The sequence below is a fragment of the Panthera leo genome, chromosome D3 (genome assembly GCF_018350215.1).
Source record: "Panthera leo isolate Ple1 chromosome D3, P.leo_Ple1_pat1.1, whole genome shotgun sequence".
Taxonomy (NCBI): domain Eukaryota; kingdom Metazoa; phylum Chordata; class Mammalia; order Carnivora; family Felidae; genus Panthera; species Panthera leo.
The window spans coordinates 31,534,803-31,558,823 of record NC_056690.1 but is presented as its reverse complement, the minus strand read 5'-3'; the positions used below and the strand labels follow the sequence as shown (position 1 = coordinate 31,558,823).

The following is a 24,021-nucleotide window of genomic DNA, read 5'->3' as shown; positions in this document are numbered from 1 at the left end:
AGTTTGTTGACGCTAGAAGTGGTGTTTCTTACCAAAAGATCGTACAGTGTTCAACAGTCTGTGTATGTCTAGTTAATGCTGAACATTATTAGCAATTAAGATGCCCTAGGACACTATTCCATGGTCACAATGCTTGGAAATGTTCTCCAAATCTGTGAAGTGTAGATTACCTTTGGACTTTGTCTGGTGTGAGAAATTTAGCTCACTGAATAAAATATATGAAAATAATAATTTTGAACTCAAATTCAACTTCTAATGGTAGTTAAAGCTCTATTCACGGAACTAGTGTTGTGTAATTTACATTGGAGATTCAGTTAGTGGTTTAAAAAGTTGTGTCAATTCAGAATATAAACCAGTATATTTTGTGGAGAAGTTATTTAATATCCACTTTTGGACTAGGCCTTGCCGAGTCAGTAAATATTTGGCAATTGCATAATCCTGAAGCACGCGATCACCATCTGGCATCATTTCTCTTCCTACCTCATGTCTGATAGCTTCCTGCACACTATTTCCCAGGACTACTGGCTCTTTCATATCTGCACACCTGTTCTCACACTGTTTCTTCTACCCTGATGTATCTTTTCTATCCAAATCAGATTGGCGTTCGTGCCTTGATGAAGCAAGACCCCCTGACCCCCCAGACAGAATCTGCTAGTTGCTCCTTGCATCTCTGCACTGGCTCTGTGACAATCCTGCACACACTGTGTCACCCTTCTTGTTTAAGTGTCAATCTCCCCAGCCCATCTGTTGGCTCTTGGAGGGAGGGTGGGCTTGCAGTCCTCTTCGTAGCAGCCCTTGGGAATAGTGGGACGGGAAGGGAGGTGCTGTTTCAGAAACACGGAACTCCCCCCTTCTTTTTATGTTGCTTTTTTAAGTCCCTGGTGTTTTAAAACAAATCCTCTCCCAGCCTCAGAGGCTAATTTGAGCACAGATCTGCTGACTCTCCGGGTTTATAAGGAAAAAGGCCTCTTGTGTGTCCAAGCTCCAGGGAACAGAAGGTGCTTCCCATTTGTATCTCCTCGGAGTCCTTCCTGATGTTTTCCTTTTCCATCTCCTTTTTGCCTGGTTGCCCAGGTGTTAAGGAAGAATACGATCTCTGGATAAACAAGGAAGGTGTGGTCTGCAGTTGCTGCCTTTTACAGGCAGTTCCTGGGTGTGGTTGGGCAGTGAAAGAACGGCCCTCTTCCATTTGAGGAGTGCCCCTGCTGTGTTAGCTGGATGCTTCCGGAAAGGCAATTTAGGGGTCACCCATTTCCATTTCTTAAGGATTTATTGAACATGGTTTTGCTGATTCAGTCGTGCCATTAAATCAAATCCCCACCCTCCCTTGGAAGCTTGCTTGTCAGGTGTGGGTAACAAGTTCACATGAGTCGTCAGCTTCTCATGTCCTTGTGCCTTCCTTCCTCGGATGAGCACAGTCTCTGAGATGGGCCGGCTGAAGGTCTTAAGCTTCTGCTCCTAAATTTATCTCCATCCCATCTCTGCAGCCTTCTCCTGCCAGAATGCTCCCAGCAGCTGTGAGCCTCTTGGGTGTGGAGTGTGGAGCCATTTGAATTTTGAGACCATCTGGCTCTTTCTTGTACAGCTTTGTCCATTGTGCTCCTGAGCCCATGGAATGTTTGCGGCAGTGCTTTTGTTTACTGAATGGTGTGCTGGTGGGGGACAAGGGACATGGATTGTGTAGTTTAGGGGTCTGAAAGGTCTAAGATTCCCTGAAGGAGGTTTAACAAACTGAATTGAAGAAGACTTTTTTCAATTGGAGAAAATTCACACTGTTGCATTATTGTTAAAATTAGCATCCCATTGCTTGATAAGCATGTACAAATTATCTTTGTATGTTGACCCTCTTGGTCTGTCATACATGAGGTCTCAGAGCTAAATTGGTGGAGTCACCTGGAGTTTGTTAGTGAGTGAAAGGCAGCCTATGGGGTCAGCCAGGCCTTGGTTAAAATCCAAATTCTGCCCTTTATCTGCTTTGTGCCTTTGGGGAAGTCCATTAACCTTTCTGAATCACAGTTTCTTCAGTAAGGACCTAATATTTACCCCGAACAGGGTTGCTGGGAGGGTGAATTAAGGAGATGTACATGAGGGCAACCAGCACAGGCACTAATATGGAGTGGGTGTCCAGGGACACCTGGACAAGGCCCACCCTGAACATGCACACCACACATGTGCACACGCACACGCAGTGTGAGTCACTCACGGAACTGCACCTAGCATTTGCCAACACTTAGTCCTGACACTGTTGTCTAAATTGCTGGGCCTGCTAGGGAACCATGCTGCTTTTCAAAAATAACATTCAGGAGAGGATTGAGAAACGTTAGTGAAAATGAGATTATTGCCCTAGGCACTGCTCTGCCTCAGGGCTGTTTTCCTGGAGTGTGATTTCCTAATCAGGGTGCTGCAGTGGGCCAGGACATTTTTAGGGTGCCATGGAGTCACAACTGTTGATTTTGTTAATAGGGTAAACAAACCTTCTTGGTCACCATAAATAGTAGAAGCTATGCTTTCCTTCCCACCTCCTAAGCAGGGAAGGTATTTGAAGCTGGAAAGAATTGAGCCCTGAGCTTAATACAGTTACAGATCTGAAAAGAAAACTATGTATAAAGATGTGTTTTCAGGAGACAGAAAATTATGAAATCAGCCCAGCAGTAGGCCCAGAAATTGATTTACCTTGAGTGGCTTCTGGAAATAATTGATTGTTGGTGATGGCAGCCTGCATGAAAATGGAGTTTGTGTTTATTTGCAAAGCACCTACTGGAATCATATTGTTTTCCCATAAGGAGACAAGAAGGGATGGCAGTTAGCTTACAAGTAGACCTAACCAGGGACTTTCTGATATTTAAAATAAAGTCTGAGCACACCAGCAAATTTTCAGAGGACAGAGAGAAGCCACCTTTATAATAATGATTTTTCATAGGCCAAGAGAGGTTTCGTTCACATTCCAGATGCCATCTAGGACAAAGGGTTCAACTCCCTGAAACATGTCAGAGTGTCGGAAGTAATGGGGGTGACATTTCATGTGTCTCTTCTTTACATGCTTGTCTGTATATTTCAAATTTTCTAAAATGAGCAGGTATTACTTTGGTAATTGAGGGTATTATTAGATAAAGCATAAATTAAACTTTCTTAGAATGTAAACATCCATTGTATGAAGTTAACCCTGAGTTTTTGATGGTCAGACCATTCAGGCTTATCCATCAGTGTTCCTTGGAAGGTTCTGATCTGGGAGAAGAGGGCAGAGTTAGCATTTTCTTCTTGATGGTCCTAATTATCTAGGCAGCATGGATCTTGTGGACATTGCAGACAGAGTATAGGGAAGATGGTTCTAGAACTCCAGTAGTCTGTGTGTTTCTCACCGTGCTCCTAACACTCATTGCCTATTGAGCTACCCACTGGTCCTGTATATTTAGATCAGAGGCCTGGAATCCAAGACCTCTAGTTTATAAACAGGGAAGAGAAGGGGACTCTTTGGGGCTTTGCTCCATAATATCCAAATTATATATAAGCGAATCCTTTTGGCAGAACGAAAATTCAGGCTGAACCTTTAGTTGAGGTATGGGAAAATATAAATTTAATCAAGTGTAAACTTATGCAGATTAAGACCTATTCAGGGATGCTGTCACATCCCAGTGCCCAAAAAGAGTGGTTCTGTATAATGTCACCTTGTTCCTGTTGGGATTCAGTAATGGCTTTCTCTTTTATAGAGTGATGTGTTTAGTACCAGAAGTAACCTTGGTTGTTCCTTGATGTGGTTTCCAGCAGAAGTCCACCATAAGTAATTGTATTTTTCAGCAGCAAATGTGTCACAGGGGCAGGGGTGTGGGGGCTGATAAAACTGAAAGCGCAGGAAAGAGATGGGAGATGTTATGGAGGGAAGAAAGCTAATTTATTACACCAAAGCATTTAGTTAGTTGCCTGCTGTGTTCAGGTCATCGTGGGGTTGAATCATTAAGAGATGATACCCGTTAATGTTTCTTGAAAGGGGGGGAAGCCAAACCGAACAAGACTGGGATTATGAAGAACCCAGTTGGTGACAGAGCCATTTGCTTCATTTGGGGTCATAGTACAAGAATTACTTTAAGCCCAAAGCTGAGATGGAATTATTTAGTAGCAGTATGGGAGGATGGGGTTCTGGTACAGTCACTGTAACTGTGGGATCACAAGCCCATCGCTTCCACTTTCTGGGCCTCAGTTCTCCCACCTGAGTAATAAGCAACTGTGTCAGTGCCAAGAGGCCTTTTGGGATTAGGGCTCATCGGTTGGCCTCTTCCATTCTGTGGGGGGGCCAGCTAGGAGTGGGCTTGAAAGCCAACAGCAATTGTGGCAGAGAAACAGATTTACCTACACAAATGGAGAGGGGGGTCCAGTCTTTATCTGATGATGTTCGTAGCTTTTCAGGTGGAAAACTGTGGGTTGAGGGAAAGGAAGTCCGCAAGGAAAGCTCTGCAGAGGAATATTACAGACTTTTCTCCTGCCGCCTAATTACGATGTGCTGCCTGAGAGTGATTTGTCTAACGGTAAAACAGCCCAGGAGTAAATGGCTGAAGGTGGTGTGTGTTTTTTAATACCACAAACCCCACTGCAGTTGGATGTAACTAAATAATATAAGTGGGTTTACTCAGCATCCTGGAGGAAAAGTGACAAACTGTTGTCACACCTGAAGAGGCGTTTGTTCACAGTGGTTTGTAGGTCACTTAATATGAACTAATTAGGCATGATGCTGTGGAAGGGCACCCGGTCCCCACCACACTGCTCACCTGGCTTAGCAAAAGTGCAGATGAGAGAGTGTGGCTCCTGCCTGCAGGTGGGCTCACCTCAAGGGTTATGAATCAGCAGGAAATGTTATGAAATCTCTAGAGAACAGTGAGCTCACTTAGAGGGATGGCATTACTACATTCTCTTGGTGGAGGCATCCCATTCTCTTGAATTTTTTCCAGTTAAAGAGATAACATTTAAAGTTCTGGTGGGTGAGGTAAAGCTGTGAGCTGTTGTAAATTTTTTTTTTTTGCCATCTTGAAATTTATGGATGCTAGATAAGATTACGACAGGCCCAGATGTTGGCATTTACATTCTCATGCCTGTGAGAATTATGCCTCTCCCTTTGTTACTCTCCTTTCTGTTACTGACTTTATTTCAGTTAAATTGTCTTGAGATAAAAAGGAAGGAAATATGTAGCATTTCCTCATTTACTGGAGTAGCATCCATTCAGAGTGCATGGTTCTTTATACTAGAAGTTGGGATTGCAGATTCTGGGCTTCTTTGAAAGCTAGAAGTATTTGAAAAATTAACTTCCCTGCACAAGCTGCTTAAGAGTAAGAACAAGGTCTTAAACTTATTGGAAAAAATTGATAATGTCTAACAATGTGGGTCCACTTTATTAAGTATTTAATAAGTATTAGATGGCATAATATAATGAATACTGATTGCTTCCATTTTACCTTCATAAGGTGGGACTCTTAATTATTTCATGAGTTCTAGGGCAACTTCTTGAATTTCCAGCTCCCCAAAAGCAAGCAGCTATTTAACTGAATTTCACTTTTGTCATGAAATAATGCTGGTATGCACCTTACAAGCACACAATCAAATGGGGCAGAGAGGTGGGGGTGCCTGGTTGGATGTCACTATGATGTTTCAGAAAAGCTGTATAAAGATGAGAAATATTTGCATCTAGGCACAGAGGGAGGTACCATGCAAGCATCTAATTTGCTAAGCTCCCTGCTGGTAGTTTTTAACGCCCTGTTGATTTTATTAAACATTCTTAATAAGAAGTTGGAGTTTTGTTTAGGCTAAAACTATAATGAAAACAGCTGTCTTCATTTCTCAGAAACCATGACAGTCACACGGTTGAGGAATCAACACTGAGCGGGGGCACTGGTCCAGGTCACAGGCTGAGGTGCGGCTTCTAAAAGGTGCTGGGGGTACATCTGGTCAGGGAGCTCAAGGCCATGGTATTTTTATGTGTAAGGTTCAAAAAGACCAAATGGTTCTGTTAAATGTATTTTACTTACAGAGGCATTTACAATGAAGAACAGATACATAATTGTGTTTTTACATGTCTAAAGAAAGGGAACTGAACCTAAATATTTGAGCATGGGAGTGAAACATTTAAAAGGCTGTGGCTACTGAAAGAAGAGGATTTGGAGCTCTGGTAGAAGACCTAAAAGAAGAAACTCCATAAGAATAAAGAGTTTTAAAAAAAGAAGAGAGAGTTAAAATTCATCCCTGATCCTATTGTGCTCCAGACAAACAAGGCCTGGGGGCAGATAGGACTCTTGTTGAATTTAACAGCTTCCAGCTTTTGTAGCTGCAGCTTTCGTAGCTTTTCTCCTGAAGTGGACAGTAGAGTGGTCAAGAGGACAATTTTACTTTTTTAAGCAAAACTTGAAAGTTCAGACTTAGACATTATCACTTTAGTAGCCCAGGGAACTTGTTTGGTCCCTGGGGAACTGAAGTTGCTTTATTTTTCTGAACTGCATTTGTTCTATAAAATGGAGATGATATTACCTGCCTCATGGGTCATTCTGAACTACTGCTGTCATCCAACTAGCATATTTTTATTCAGCAGGACTTTTTTTTTTTTTTTTTTAATGTTGGCCATGTCCGCAAAGAGACATCAGCCACAGCTGCTGTCTTTCGGTGGGCTTATTATTATCTACTTAAGACTTGAAAACAGATTATTATAAATTAGAACAGGAGAAGTACCATAAAAAAGGTTCCAACAAAATGTTGTAGTAGCTCTGAAGAGAGAATAAGGAATGGCTTCAAGAGGAATATAAAAAATGCAGAACCCTGAGCAGAAACTCACTTCAAATATAACAGGAAAATGGTTTCATTCATGGCATTATTTAATTTCTGAAATTAAGAGAAAGCTAACATAAGAAAAATCTTTACCTGATTGGTGTTAGGCACATTGTGATTGATGAAAACAAAATTCTAGAACCCATAGTGAATTTGTGGAGAGACTTCATACTGGGAACTGCAAAGGGCTTAGAGTAAACTAAAGCTCACTGGTGTAGAACATGGCTGGGTTCAGTTGTGTTATGAAAGCACACTATGGTCACATGAAAGGGTATGTCCCTGATAACAGTGATAAGGAAGGTGCTGGTTGTGGTGGATTAGACTGGCTATATTGAGGCACTTGTAAAGATGGAGTACTACTGTAATAGACTAAAACCTTAGTTTGGGAGCATCATTCGTTCCGGAAACATGCTTGTCAACCAAACCACTTGTATATCAAAGCAGATTTCCCCATAAGAAATAATGGAAACTCAGGTGATTCATTCTACAACCCAAATCTAGGGATGTTCCAGAGAATCTCATGAAGGGCAAGAACCTGAGTCACATTGAAAGTGGTGTCCAGAGTCTGTCTCCTGACCCTTGTGTCAAGTATGAGCCCTTTCCTCAGTGTCCAGCCATTGCTGATTTCCTTTTAGGCATGTCCCATTCTTTGCCTCCTTTGAGCCCTCTCTGATATGCACAGATCCTGCCACCCTGGTTTGGGACCCTCTGGCACACTACCACCATCCACACCTTCCCTGCAGCAGTGTGCTGTATGAATACTTGTTCCTCATCCACTCCCAGAGACTTGACTCTAAATCACCAAGTAACAGAGCAGTCAGTGCTTCTTATCTTCTGGGTGCCCTGCCAGTTGATTTCTGTGTATCTCTGAATGTCACAACGACCACCAATACTACTTTCGAAAATTCTTAGGAGTACCCAATTTTCGACTTCACTTCTAGTGGTCATGAACAAAGCAGGGTCTTTCATCACCCTGTAAGCAGTGGTGGAGCCTGTCTGATGGAATAACAGTAGGCATCCCACATAGTCCTGGGACCTAGGCACAGACCTTTCCTTCAGGGTCATCTTATAAAGATGAAGTGTTCCTGTTGGATTTCTTTCTACAAAGAAGCCATTTTATGTTCTGTCTGTGTACAGACTCATTTGTGTTATGCTTCTGGACCAGAATTACATATTCTGGGAAACAGTGAGTCCTTCAAGGTGGCTGAAGCCTCAGCTGTCATAGAGCATATGTGATAGAGCTGAGAGCAAGGAGGTGACCCTAATACTCTGTTTGCAGGGGCAGTCCGAGTGAACCATGAAAGACAGAAGAAAGTATCTGAAACTTGGTACAGTTGGGGGAAGTGATGTTAGATGAGTGGGCAGGATAATATCACAGAGCACCTGAGAAGGGAGGGGACAGTCAAGGGCCCCTAGCCAAAGGGGAAAGCAGGGAGAATGGGAAAGAGACCACTTGCAGAATTAGGCTAAGAAGCCCCTAACCTGCAATGCATTTGGATTTGTGAAGTGGGCAGATCAACCAAGGGAGGCACAGAGACGAAGCGAGCATCCCAGTCCTGCAGCACCCAGTGATGAGATAGGGCAAGAACCCATATCTCTTCAGTTGTCTACTAGCTTTTTTCCATGACACCTCTGCTTCTTCCTTGCTGTTGGAGTGCTGGTGGATAGCTGCTGATGTAATGGAATCCCAGTGCTCTGGGGAAGGCATGTGGAAAGATGTTGCTCACATTTTGTGCGCTCACTCTACACCTTGTTTTTCGCACCTTTGAAAATATCTTCAAGATTCTTTTAGTTCCTGGTTCCTTTAGGCCCTGACAAATCATGATGCTGCCCAGCCTCAGCATGTTTCCTTGATTCTGCCTCTCTCCATGGTTCTTTGCACAGTTTGGTTTGGGCCTTTGGTGGGTGGCCAGGTACTCTTTTTTCTCCCACTATTTCCTAATGATTGGGGGCTAATTTTCCCCATGGCCTCTAGGGAAGTTTTTCTCTCTACTCCCTTTCCCTATTATGTCCCAATTTTGGAAAGTGATACTCTCCTGGAAGGTATGGGGAAGGTGACAAAACCTACATTTGGCCAGTTTCCCTCTTCATTGGCTATCCTAGTAGAGAATGTGCGTGCAGTTATTTACTAAGTTTCAGTTTGGGATTACCTATAGATTTTCTTTACCTGGCTTTATTTCTCTCTTGTTAAGAAAAATTGAGGGTTTGCTGTGCAAAAAGGGACCTAGAATTTAGGTTGAAACTAACTATAATCATTTTATTTGATTTGGATTTATTTATTTTCTTTATTATTTGATTAGTTAAGACTTCACCCATCCTTGATATATTCTTTTTTTTTTTTAACGTTTATTTATTTTTGAGACAGAGAGAGACAGAGCATGAACGGGGAGGGGCAGAGAGAGAGGGAGACACAGAACCGGAAGCAGGCTCCAGGCTCCGAGCCATCAGCCCAGAGCCCGATGCGGGGCTCGAACTCACAGACCGCAAGATCGTGACCTGAGCTGAAGTCGACGCTTAACCGACTGAGCCACCCAGGCGCCCCCATCCTTGATATATTCTTAAGGAAGCATTTGAAAAATGATAATTCGTTAGTATTTAGTTATTATATATTTTTAGTAAATGTGACATTCTAGTAGAGTCTAAATATATGTAGACCTGGCACAACGTTAAAGTTGTTTATGAGTGGGAAATGGATGGAAATAAATAAAAAAGACTTATAGTTGGTGATTTGTTCAGTATCACTTAGCAACATCAATATTTTTATCCACAAATAAAGGTCTCCTGTTTGGTGCATGTTGAAAATATTTGTACACTTACGTGTTTGTGACCTTGTGTACACATTATCTAAGGCACAAGGATCGTTTTGGATGTTGCTGGGTTTACAGTACTTAATTTGGGTGTCTAGACACTGGTTATAATGACAGAAAAGCATCTGAAGATGTGAGACAAGATTTTAAAGAATGGTGCTCTCAAAGTATGTCTGAAAACTGTCTCTTAACACAGAAATAAATTACAGAGTTAGCAAAATCCTAAATTAAAAAGATTTGTTTCCTCAAAAATAATTATTTGCATGATTTGAACATCAGTTTTTCCTTTTTAGAAGTTGAAACATTATGTTCCCTGAGCTGTGCCAAGAACAGGGGGTGATTCCCATTAATAACCATGGAACTTAATTAATCTTTAGTTTTTTGATACCTTTTTTATTTAAATGTTAACAACTCAGATACATCAGCAAATCTCCATTTCTACTGTTGATAATAGTGTCTGTCCTTTATATAAAAACAATAGCATTGGCCCACCACCATGTGTTGTGGTGTGTGTTTCAGTGTGTTTCCTCCTTTGGTGTTAATACAGGATGAGGAGACCAATCCTGATGGGTTTCATGAGTGTAGTTTCTGACCTGGGAGCAAGTCAGGTTGCCATTTGTACAGTGAATTATTTTTTTTAATGTTTATTTATTTTTGTGAGAGAGAGAGAGAGAGAGAGTGAGCAGGGGAGAGGCAAAGAGAGAGGGAGACAAAGAATGTGAAGCAGGCTCCAGGCTCTGAGCTGTCAGCACAGTGCCCAACACGGGGTGTGAACTCACGAACTGCAAGATCATGACCTGAGCTGAAGTCAGACGCTTAACCAACTGAGCCACCCAAGCACGCCTGTACAGTGAATTATTAAGTCTCATGATCCAAGGCTCTGTCTATCTAGGTGTCCACTTTAACTCTTAGTATCTTTTATTTCTTCTAATCATTCTAGTCATATAGCTTGGATTTAATCCCATTATCCCATTTGTCGTCTTTCTTGTGCCTGAAATACATAATATAATTATCTTATTTTTTTCTGCTTCCCTGATACCTGGCACACAGTAGGCATTCTACACATAAATGGCATTGAAACAATAGACTAATGAGTCATACGCAGTGCAAGCATTATTATAAATGTTTTATATTTCAGTTGTTTGAACAAAAAAACATAATTCCCCTATAAAAATATTGCAAATTATGGCCAAAATCCAAATTTAGCCGAGAGCAGTATATATAACTGAGAATGTAAAAGATAAGTTGTTTTTCAATTTTTTCCTAAGTCAGCAAGTCCATATATGTTAGGTGAAATTGTTGTATATTTTGGTAGTACTATTTTAAGCATTTAATATAACTTATGGCTTTAGAAAGGATCTTTTCTGTTAATATTTCACCTTTATATGATCAAGTCTAATGTAGGAAGGGTAACATATAGGTAGAATGTGTAGACACCAAATCTGCACATGAATGTCTAGACTAAACTAGACAACTAAAGACTCAGGGTCCAAAGTTACTTTCAAATAGGTCTACTTAATATTTTGCTACAATGAACTATTGCCCTTTAATATTATTATTTCCTTTAGGGAAAACTGATGTTTAGGATCATAATAACAGAATTTAAATTTTAGTACCTTGACCATTAAAAATAATATTTTAGGGGTGCCTGGGTTAAGTGTCTGACTCTTGATATCAGCTCAGGTCATGATTGAGCCCTTTGTTGGGCTCTGCACTGAGCATGGAACCTGCTCCTTCTCTCTCTCTGCCCCCCGCCCCTCCACACACTCTCTCAAAATAAATAAATAGAAACTTTAAAAATAATTTTGGGTTAGTAATTTCCACTTGTGCATATTTTCAAAAGGTAATCAGTAGTTATATACATATGTCACCCCCATAGAGGGGGAGCATAACTCCTTATTCCTGAGGTGTGGGCTGTGCATCATGACTGCCTTCGAATATATAATATAAAAAGGAGTGGAGAAAGAGTAACTTCACAGTAGAGAAACCTGATAAACACTACCAGAGCCAGGTGGTCAAGGTTAACATCCACAGTCGAGTCACATTGATAGTATGTACTCTAGTGATATGATGTAACAAAAATGACACTTTGCCTTTATGGTTTTTCTCCCTCAAATCCATAACTTTAATCATGAGGGGGAAAAAATCAGACAAATCCCGTTAAGGGACATTCTATAAAATATCTGACCAGTATTCCTCAGAACTGTCATGGTCATCAAAAACAAGTGAAGTATGAGAAACAGTCACAGCTAAGAGGAGCCTAAGGAATCATAGTGACTACATGTAATGTGGTATCCTGGATGGGGTCCTGGTCAGAAAAAGGACGTTAGGTTAAAATAAATAAGGAAATATTAATAAACTATGAACTTAAGTTAATTTTTCTTTTAATTGTAACCCATAAAAGGAAAGAATAACATAGAGTCCTGTTACTTGAATGCTTCCTTTCTCAGTTAATTTGGTGTACAAAATTTTAAGTTCAACTGTAGGAAGACAGCAGTAAAATTGGTCACAACTTGCCTTCTCCCTCTTTCTCATCTATCTCTTCTCTTTCTGTTTTTAGAAATTAGCTAGATTACTTCTGATGAAACCTCTTGATGTTCTCTTACTGAAAATAATCTGCATTTGAAATGGGCTAGAAGATAGCAAACTCTAAGTATCTAAATTTTGTTTTGTAGCTCTATCACATATACAGCAGATATTACCTTAGGGTACAAAGAAAAGTAGATCAGTTGGTTTTAGAGAAGAGTTACATGGTCTATCCTAATATGTAAGCCAGGTGTGCCTCAAAGAGACTCACTGTAATTAGAGAAAGACACAGAATTATAAGTTGAAAGAAGTTTATACTGTATATAATCAAATTATTTTGTAAATGGAGTGAAACTGGGGCTTAGATGATTACTTAAAGCTTGGAAATTGTTTGGGATTTGTATTATTTTCTAAAAAGGTGGTAGGTAGTTTTGTGTGTGTGTGAATCTTTCTCTCCCATTCTGTTTTAATAGCTTTGTCAGTGTCTTCCTTGTGACTTCATGGTTATAGAGAGAATTGCAAGTCCATGTTAATCTAGGTAGATTAGATTTATTATCTACCTAGCATGAAGCAAATGATAGTTTTGGAATGCATTTCTGCCCTATCTAGCCAGTTGCTGAGATCTATAATTTGCATATTCATAAATTGAGTAAATAAAACTCATCTTCTTTAGCATTAGTGATATTGTTTTGTAGAATTCATCATGTCTGGAAACTTGATTGAAGTGTAAGTTATTTATCATCACTTTGAATTTCTGAGACTATTGTTTATTATATACAGGCAATCAGAGAACATTTTCAGTGAACAGAGCTTACCTTCTTGTGATAGGTCATGTCATTTCTACATGTTATTAGGAGGCCACAGGGCCTCACTGGAATGAGTAAGCTTGAGTTGACAGAAATTAGATAGGTATAGACTCTGCTTTTAAGAATCTTAAAATCCAATGAAGACACATGATTACCTGCAATGTATATGCCTCTTTAATCATATGAAATACACAGGTGAGGGTTGAAGTAGATGCATGGTGCTTGGCACTACCTGAACCCAGAAAGCCTTTTTATAAAAAGAGGAATTATGAGTCTAGATCAAATAGCCACACAGACAAATTTGAAAGTAATCACTTCTGACTTAGAGAGCAAGGACAACTTCATGGAATAGGTAGCACATAAGCCCAGTCTTATTTGTTTTATTTTGTTATTTTTTTAAATGTTTATTTATTTTTGATAGAGAGAGGGTGTGTGTGAGTGGAGTAGGAGCAGAGAGAGAGGGGGACAGAGGATCCAAAGGAGCTCTTTGCTGACAGCAGAGAGCCCAGTGTGGGGCTTGAACTCACAACTGAGAGATCATGACCTGAGCCAAAGTTGGACGCTTAACCAACCGAGCCACCCAAGTGCCCCAAGACTAGTTTTATTTCAAGTGTAGGTTTCCAGAGGTAGGGGATGGATTTGAGGAAAAAGGACTTTTACCTGGTAAAGAAAGACATGCCAATGGGAGAAGTTGGAATATATTGGGAAAATTCCATGATAAGCGATTGGTTGTTGCTGATTACCTCCTAGTCTTTGTACATCTGATCTAGGGTACATATGGCCAAGACAATTTATGACTGCTGATTGGCCTTGATCACTTGGCTGAGGTAGTGTTTGTCAGGTGTCTCACTGTAAAGTGATCCTTTCCCCCCTTGTCTAAAGGGAACTCCTCTTGGAACTGAGTGGCTCAGTCAGTTGAGCGTCCAGCTTCAGCTGACGTCATGATTTCATGGTTCATGAGTTCGAGCCCCGCATTGGGCTCTGTACTGACAGCTCAGAGCCTAGAGCCTGCTTTGGATTCTGTGTCTCCATCTCTCTCTACCCCTCCCTCACTCATGCTCTCTGTCTCTCAAAAAAGAAACATTAAAAATTTAAAAAAAGATTAAGGGAACCACCCTTTAAAAGGTGGTTAATGCTGTATATAGATAATTATCAGTGTATTGTTTTGTTTTGAAAATCAACCCATGAAAATCATGGATGTTCCAGACCATTCATCAGGTTTAAGAAAATAATAAGCAAATGTTAGACTTTGTCTATACTTTGAAAAAGATCCTAATCTAAATTTGATCTTCTCAAAAACTAGTACCTAAAGGTGGTTTCCTTTAGACAAAGTTTTTTATAAAGAGATCAGAAGCTGGTAAGAAATGAGTTAAGAAATGACTACCTTAGCATCTGGCATATAGAAACCACTATATAAGTTGTATATATAAGTGTTAGCCATCATTTTTGACGATGACAACATCATCATCATCATCAATCACTTTCATTGAATAGCTGAGGCACCCCGATACTAGATGCCAGTATACCCAAATTCTTAATAACCAGTCTCATTATTTTTGCTTTGAATTTGAATTAGAAATTTTTTAAAACAAAATCAAAATCTGATCATTTTCCAGGGCATAAGGAAATTTTACATATTGAAATATAATGAATGGTTTTTGTAGATTTGATTGGCACTTCAAAAGGTGTTGGAGTAGGGTGCTCTGGGAAACTGCCTATTGATTGTACTGTTGTCAGTTCCTAAGCAACCATTGCCAAATTTATCTTCACATCACACAACTTGTGTGTTTACCCAAGCTGGTTGAAATTCTTACCCTTGTACAAAAATAGACCAGGGAGAATGTTGAGTAGGACTAGAACACTGGAATGGACTGCATTTCTACATACTTTCCAGTAGGTGTCACTCTGGCAGAAGAAAATGAAATCGTGAGTTCAGAAGAGTAGGAAGACACTATTGAGAGACCAGCCCAGGGAGGGATGGGGTGGGGTATACAAAGGCCCCTGTTCTGGCCTTAGTTCTTTCATTTTCACATGAGTTTTTCTGACCAGCAGGGGCAGGTTGTCAAGGGAATGTGAAGAGGAACAATTGTGGAAGACATTTCTGAACCCAACACTTTGGCCACAGCTAACTCAGCCTACTCATAAAGCATTAAAGCAGCAATATAAAGAAAAGCTATAATTTTTGTAGGCAAAACCTGGATTATGTGCAGCACTTGATGTAGCATGGGGAGCAAATTTTTATTCCTAGTAGGGTACATACATACAGGGCCTCCATAGTAAATGCTTATTGGCTAACCAAAAGACCCATAGGGATTTCGTATGTTTCTGGGTAATCTTTCATATTAATGTTTGCTCAGAAATGCAAAATAATTTTGGGGCATCTGGGTGGCTCAGTCAGTTAAGTGTCTGACTCTTAATTTCAGCTCAGGTCATGATCTCCAGGTTCATGAGATAGAGCTCTGCCTCAGGCTCTGCACTGACAGTGTGGAGCCTGCTTGGGATTCTCTTTCTCCCTCTCTCACTGTCTGTCTGTCTGTCTATCTGTCTCTCTCTCTGAATAACTAATCTTAAAAGAAGAAATGCAAAATAATTTTGATAGGAGTTAAATACATTATAACTATGAAAAATATATAATAGCATCATACACGAATTACTAAAGAATATTTATGCCAGTGTTACTTTCTGTTAACAGGTATAGTTAAGAATAAATGTTATGGTGTAATTTGACTTAATGTAATAAATGTATACCTCTAATTCTTCCAAGAGTAACTCCTCCCATCCCTAACATGCTCGAGAGAAATCATCAATTAACCATCTCATGAGCTTGAGCAATCATGGGATTGTGAAGCACATCAGCTACCCAGTTGATACCTTTGATACCTTTCTTCTCAGAAATGCCTTGCCAATTTTCAGGAACTTATATGTTATATGGCACCCAGTGCTCATCCCAACAGGTGTCCTCCTCAGTGCCCATCACCTACTCAGTGCGTATTTGTTCTCAGTATTTAAGAGTCTCTTATGCTTTGCCTCCTTCCCTCTCTGTAACTTTTCCCCCCCTGGTCTTCTGTTGAGTTTCTCAGGATCCACATATGAGTGAAAACATGTGGTGTCTGTCTTTCTCTGCCTGACTTATTTCACTTAGCATAACACTCTCCAGTCCCATCCATGTTGCTACAAATGACCAGATTTCATTCTTTTTCATTGCCAGGTAGTATTCCATTGTGTATATAAACCACATCTTCTTTATCCATTTGTCAGTTGATGGACATTTAGGCTCTTTCCATAATTTGGCTATTGTTGAAAGTGCTGCTATAAACATTGGGGTACAAGTGCCCCTATGCATCAGCACTCCTGTATCCCTTGGGTAAATTCCTGGCAGTGCTATTGCTGTGTCATAGGGTAGATCTATTTTTAATTTTTTGAGGAACTTCCACATTGTTTTCCAGAGTGGCTGCATCAGTTTGTATTCCCACCAACAGTGCAAGAGGGTTCCCATGTAAACATCTCTTTAAGGAAAGAGAAAATCCCTACTTCCATTTTTCCTTAGTAAATAATTATTGACTAATAGCTAAGGAGTGCTTAAGTACTTAGCAGGTGATTAGAACAACATCTACATTGCTGCTTCATCACTGGGGTCTCTGAAGTGCTACAACTACTTCTATTACTCATTCCTTAGCAAATGAATGGCAGAGACCTGGAAAGGTGGTACCTACCCTGAAATAGCATTCATGGAAAATGTCTAGATACGTAAGCCAAGTTGATTTTATAATTTGCTAATTACATTTACAGGCCAATCAGCTAAAAAATTACAACAGATTATTAGCCTCTATTTGTCTAGAATTAGAATTAATAAATGTATGTGTTTGTGGATATATATGTGAATATGTATGTGTACATATAATGTATTTATTATTTCCTCAAAGACTGGAGACCAAGATCACACTTCTTGAGAGTCAAGAAACTGGGTTTTGATAGCACCTCCATGAATTACTTTTTCATTGACCTTGGCTAAGTCATTTCTCTTCTCCTGGCCCCAACTTACCCATCACAGGAGTTGGCTAGAGATCTGTGAGACCTCTTCTACCTCAAATATTGTGTGGTTTACAAGATTGCTACAAGTGTCTGGGAAGTGCCTTAACACCCTCTAACCAGCAGACATGAGTCTTCTGTCTGTGAATTGCTGTCTGCCATTTCACAGTCTACCAGGCGGAGTGTTGAAACCCAGCAATAAAGAATCTCCTAGTTCAGTCCTTTGGTTTGATAGTTTTCAAGTATACTGGGGACTTTTTAGTTTTTAGGTTAACTATTAGCAGAAAAAGTGGAACTCCTCAGTTCCTGTTTTGCTTTTATATTTTCTTTCTAAATTTATGGGTTCAAAACAAATAGGGGAACCAGGGAATTACTTTTAGGGAGTTGAAGCCATCAGTAGTAGGTGAAGTGATTATAAGAGTGTCCCTTTGCTTTTGTGTCTATTGGCATGAGCTAGCTATACCCTGAAAATATTATAGGTGAGACTACTGAAGGAAGTTGTATGAAAACCCAAGTCACTAAGCATCTGTCTGATTGCTGAGTTTTTCTCTGTGGCTCTGAACAAATGTTGGAAAGTGATAGGTAACTTGGCACAATCTCAGAACTCTAAGGAATTCTGGTTTCCTACTTCCCAGGCTGGGACTACTGACTTTGGCCAGCTTTAGAAGAGATCTGCATCTGAAGTATCAGTCTCCATGTTTCTGGAAAGAAGTGGGGCTGACACATCATCCAAAAGGTCCCAGGGGACTTGGATTTCAGCTATGACTCAGTAGGATTCTGAGGGACTCCCTTAAAGATCTCTGGGTTACTTAGTGACAAGATTTTGAAAAACAGAAAAATTCTCCTTATCCCTATTTTTGAATTTAATTTTTTCCCACAAGAAATCAGAGTTTATCTTGTTGGTTTGTCTGTGAAAGGGTCCTAATGAGATTAAGCTTCCTCTTTAAACCTCAACCTTTTATGTTGAGAATAGTAATTAAAGAAGACTCCAATTTCAAGCGTTTTGAGTGTTCAAGAAGCAGTAGCTCTTGTTGGTGTGGCTGATAAGAATATAGGAAATAGGATGCAGAGCTATGGGGTGCCTGGGTGGCTCAATTGGTTAAGCATCTGACTCTTGGTTTTGTCTCAGGTCATGATCTCACTGTTGGTGGGTTCGAACCCTGAGTTAGGCTCTGCACCATCAGTGCAGCTTGGGGTTTCTCTCTCTCTCTGCCCCTCCCCTGCTTACATTTTCTCTCTCTCTCTCAAAATAAGTAAAACTTTAAAAGTAAAAAACAATGCAGAGCTGTGGTTGAAATTACCCATTGAAGATTCTGTAGGTGATCTGTGAGCCAGTTGGTACGCACGACTATGGCTCTCTCAACAAAAACACTTCAAGTCTGTGTGAAATAAAGGAAAACAGTGAGCCTAATCCTGAGTTTTCTATATACACCTGTGGGACCTTGTGAAAGCATCCTAAGAGTTTTGATTTTGTCTTCTCACTTCTACAATGGCTATGATTATGTCATATAAGGGGGATATAAAACTTCTCAGTTTCCAGACCTTACTGTCTCTGGGAATATCCCAAGTATATATTAGGGACCTTCCACTGTAGCTATTCTTCAGGTTCTGTGTTTAAAACGTTTTCAGATTTTTTATCTGAAATGAACAGGTAAAATTATTTTGGGAGACAACGTGTTAATGATTAGTTTTGTTTGACCCTTTTTAAGATGGGCTTCTGTTAATGTATCATATTGTCCTTTACCCTTTTCTTTTGAGCATTACCCAGTAATTTTTCCTCAGGTCATACAATTTAGGATTTTGAATATTTCTAAATAATAAATAGATGCATGCTTTACAATTCCTTAAGATTTTGTACTTGTAATTAAATTTTTGAGTACCATTTTTACATTGGAGTAAATGAGATAATTAAGAGATTTTTCAAGAAGGAGAAATATATGAGAAAATAAATGGTTTCTGCCATGTGATTAAACACTGCAGCTGAGATACTTGATGAGCAGAGGAGTCATTTCATTTGTTGGAAGTATACTTCATCATCATGAGTGGTGTCCTGATTATAGTTCAAGAAACATGTTCAAAAAATCAGGAATGTGGGGACACCCATTCGCAAACACATACACTGCAACTTGCCTTTATTTGATGAGGGACTTACGCTGATGTTTCTTGGAACTTGAGAGGGATCAGGCATTAAAATATACATTTGTTTACCTTAGTGATACGGCACAAGGAGGATGCACTATGAATCTGAAATTAATTTTGGAAAAGCTGAACCTAAAAGCTTTTCTGATTATCAAATCCCCCTATAATCATAAATAATTGTTGTACTATTATGCTAGAGAAAACTTAAAAATCCAAAGATATTTATCTTCACCTAAGAAAGGAAAAAGGGAAAGTCCAAAATATCCAATAGGAAATATAAAGCTCCTCAGTTTTACTTACCCATCTGGCATCAAAGACTTTCTTTATCTCTGGGATTGTAGAGTGATTGAGAACTTTGGGGTTAAGTGGATTCAGGCCCCCAAATCATGGTTTCGTCACTTTTAAAGAGATGTGTCCTTGGGGAAGTTGCTAATGTCTCTAAACTTCCATTTCTGCATCTGTAAAAAAGGTGATAATCATACCTACTTTATAGGTGGATATAGGCTGTTAGGAGAGTAAATGACAACATACACTGTATTTGGTAGAGGGATTATCAGGGACATCATCATCCTTGACCCCCAAGACCCAGATTGACCACCTTGAAAATTTGTAACTCTCAGCCAGCTCTGCTGACCTAAATCAGTTAAACCTGATCTTGTGCCATTTTTCCACCCACTTAACAGGATCCATTTTTTTTTTTTTCAGATTCATTTTCAGTGAATTTCAATTTAGAAAAATCAGGAAAGGCTATTGATAGGATATTGATGAACTTATGACACATAGGAGTTCTGAGTTGTCACCAGCCTTCCTCCCACCCCAGGAATCTCTGTACTTTTCAGACTGTGCCCTCATATGTGATCTGAAGTAGGGAAGTGACATGCTAACTTTTGGAAACATTCAGCTGCCAAGTTTCCTCTGCTGCAGACTTAAAATAGATCAGACTGAGAAAGGAAGGTAGAACTTGAACCAACTGTTACCCTCTATATTGAGACTGTTTTGCTTGATCTAGTGTATCTAATACAGTTCTTTGTTAGGAAAGGAAGAAACTTAACCCTCCATTTCCCATTTATGACTATTTGGGGACAGACCCTATGGTTTACCATCGGTATACCCCAGGTTTACGATTTCCCGTCACTTTATTTTTTTTAATAAAACAATACTTTTATCATTGAGGATGACAGATATCTTTCAAAGGTTTTAGGGATAACTAATGATATTTTTTTTTTATAACATGAGCATGTTCACAGCACCTAATTAATCTGTAAACCAAAATCCACAAAGCATTTTTTAGGTTGATAATTATATCCAGTTTAATTTTGAATGGGTGGCGGAATTAAAGAGATGCCTTCCAGGCACCCCAGATGAAAATCTTTCCAGCCATGCTCGTGGATGCCAGCAGGAAGAGGGGTTTGGGTTCTGGATGGTTGGACTATATCCCAACTTAAAGAGTTGCTGGTGAGTGAATATTGAGTGTCCTGACTCCCAAAATCTGTTCACAAAAGAATGGTTTTCTAGATATATGGCATAAGGGAAGAAGTAAAAGGGGATAGCTATTTCTCATTTAAGAATAGGTAAGTCTATACAAAGGACATTTTCTGTGGCTTTTCCATGTTACTCCTTTCAGCTCAACCAAAGAAATATAGGGGACAGAGCTTCCTTATAGAAGGCCTCGACAGTATTGACATGAGCAGGTCAACAGGAATAGATGGTTATAGCTTCTGGGGCTGATAAACAGAAGAACCCATAGTTCTCATACATCAAGAAGTACTTAAGTGTTTATCAAATGCCATGGGAAATAGAAAAGCCACAAAACAGATCCCTGTTCTCAAGGATCTTTAAACAGATGGCCTTTCAAGACCCCTCAATAATTGTCTGAGCTGTGGTTTAAATCCTCATAGCCAGGTCATAGATAGACTGTTTTCAAACCACCATATTTCTCCCCTTACTATGCTTTTTGTTGGTAGTTATTAGGAATTTTATTTTCGTTTTTCCCCCTAAATGGAATAGTGTTCTAGATCAGAAAATGGCTGTTATTTCAAGAAGTCCTCTTTTGAAACAAGTGTAAGTTGTTATGTCTGAGGGTAAATCGCACATCTCTGGCTATTTTCCCTCCTGTTTGTAAACCAAGGCCAGCACTGGTGCTGCCCACCTCTGCTGACTAAGCCAGTCCCTGAGGGTTGGGGTTGCTTGTCTGGTAAGACCTGCATGATCAGTGCTCTAAGAACCTTTTCCTCACCTATTCTCCTTGGTTTTTGTGTTTCTGAGAATGTAAACAGTTTATTCATGTGTTCCCATTTTCTTCAAAAAACACATACTAAAAACCCAAACCTAAAACCTTCATGGGAACTAAGTCAGTATTTACCCATAGCAAGTAAAGGACACTGAGGAACCCCAGCGACCTTTCTTCTGCTCCTGCTATCTCTTCCCTCTCCTCACCACCTCCCATTTCTCCTGATTTGGCAGTTTGCCTGAAACCATTTTTCTTTCATTACTGTGGCAGCCATCCAGTCTTCCCTTGTTAACTTCCCTGTAGCTTGTGGGGTCATTAAAAAGTCCAGGTGTATATTATTCTTTAGGCTTGGCACAACTTAGGTTTAAATCTCCTCAATTATCTGAAGAAACCTTGTTTTCTGTGCCTCTGCCAACACTGTTCCCCTTTCCCCAACAAAAAGAAAAAGAAAAAGGAAAAAAAAAAGAAGAAAGGAAATGGAGACACATTAAAAGTGATGCTAAGCCAGTGGGAATTTGTAGTGAAACTTGCTCCTTGCATGTTAGTTATGCCTACAGTACTGCTTTGGAACTCTGAGTATTTCATCCAGTATACACTTGTCTGAAAAGCAAAGACAATTAAATCTCATGATTTGAACTCAAAGTATTAATGTATCTTATCATGATTTGAACTCAAAGTATTAACATAAAACAAAGCCATAGCACCAAAGAAATAGGCTTCCTGTGACTGCAGTTCCCCATAAAGTATCCCTAACTCCCAGTTAGTTATGTCCTGGAGGGCTTTTGTAATGCATTGTCTTTTAGGCCTACCAGTTGTCTATGAGAAAGAGGAAGGCAAGGGATGTCCAGGGGTTGGGCCAGAGCTGCCTTAGCTGAAGAAGTGTCTTCCATGGTCTCTGATGGCTGCCTCTGCTGTGGCAGGGGGCCTGAGGAGCAGAAGGGAACAGAGCTATCTCCAACAACAAGCTGGAGTCAGGGCTCGCCAGTGCCATTCTGAGAACAGCTGGGCAGCCCTCCAGGGTGCTGGACAGAGGGGGACTACAGATCCCCAGCCACACAGCCAGGGCCTGCTGTCTCCCAGCAGTGGGAAATAACAGTCTCTTGTAGTAATGGGGTCGTGACATTGGCATGAGCTGCCCCTCACAGCTGGGCTGTCCTGGCACCTGGTCTTGGGCCTATGGAGGGAGCCAGCCCAGCTGTACTGAAATACTCATTCTTTGCTCCCCTCTCACACTCCTACATCAACAGGAAAACAAACACAAGGGATGATATTGTGGTTCATGCAGTGAAGAGAACCTTTCTCAGCCCAGGGAAAGAAATGGTTGCACTCACTGATGGCAGAATCCAGTACCTATACCTTATTTTTGGGTGAGGAGAGGAAAATTCAGTATTTTCTATTTTCATAGCTTCTAGGACAGAGCTCATCTTTACTTGTTGGGTCACACATTTCAAGTGGAGCCTTAAAGGATTTGTGTTTGTAGCAGCGGGAAAAATTCCATCAGTGTTGATTGGATGTGGCCCTGAAAAATAGGATGACGTTATATGTAGCATTTAAAAAGCAGCCCTGGGTCTGCACTCCGACCTATCAATTGTCATTTCATTCATTCAGCAGATCTGACTTGTGAATATTCTCTATACAGGCACTGTCTGACCATAGGGATACAGAAATATACCTCTACGATCCCTGCTCCCAGGAGTGTGGCATCTGTAGGAAGGAGCAGGTGTCCTAGACGTGGAGCTTTAATAGTCACACCCATTTGGGGAATAAGACTGAAGAACCTCAGGCAGGGACCTCCAGTCAGTGTAGAAGCAATCATAGGGAATGCCATTGAGAAAGGTGAAAAAAGGTGTTCTGTGGCTACTTTCTTCCCTGTCTCTTGGAGGGAAATGCAGTACTAGAGTGGAACCCAACATTTGTCTCCTGCTTGGCATGATGGGCTTGAGTTGTCTTTTATTTTCGATAGTATAGTGTGCCTGGTCTGGCATGCTTGTTAGGTGTTAAATGACGACAGGTGTGTCTTGGCCCTGTGAAAATAACTGATGTAGTTTTATACTATGGTTTTATATATACTATCCTTGACACATGAGTCTCTCCCACCAAAAAAAGAAGGGAGGATTTAAAAAAAAAGAAAAAAAAAAAAAAAATATATATATATATATATATATATATATATATATATATATATATATATACACACATATAGTTTGTTTTGCTTTGTTTTATTTATAATCATCTGCCCAAAAGGTATGAAAGTGTCATGGAAAGTGAAAAGTACTTAGATTTACTGAACATTTGCTGTGTGCTAAGTACTGTGCTGGGAATTTAAACAATTCAGTATCCCTCTGAAGAATGTTACTGTATTCACTGAACTGAAGAGAGCACTGAAGCCCAGCATGGTTAAGTACCTTGCCCAAAGTCCCATGGCTAATGTGAAGGAAGTAGGCAAAATCCAAGCCCAAGCCTGGTCCATATTCCATGAGGGAAGGAACACTGCTAACACTTCTTAGGATTATTCCTAATTTGGATTCACTGACCTTTTCTTCATCTTATGTTGTTATGGTTTTTTTTGGTCAATAGTAAGCATTTTCCTCCATCATGCAGCCTCACTGTTTTAGCTGTGACATGCACTTTTGTGAGTATAGTAAGCCTTCATGGGTGCAGCAGAGATGAATACACTTAAGGA

At 40.1% G+C, this 24,021-nt stretch overlaps 1 protein-coding gene across 5 annotated transcripts in view; it reads left to right on the top strand.

The window, feature by feature from the left end:
* LDLRAD4 (low density lipoprotein receptor class A domain containing 4) overlaps positions 1–24,021 on the top strand; it is a 180,125-nt gene that overhangs the window by 82,472 nt on the left and 73,632 nt on the right. Inside the window, exon 2 of one of the 5 annotated variants that reach the window (XM_042910178.1) lies at positions 9,902–9,944. The exons of the other annotated variants lie outside the window; for them this stretch is intronic. The gene's annotated coding sequence lies outside the window, so the exon portion shown is untranslated. The remainder of the gene's footprint in view (positions 1–9,901; positions 9,945–24,021) is intronic. 5 annotated transcript variants of the gene reach the window in all.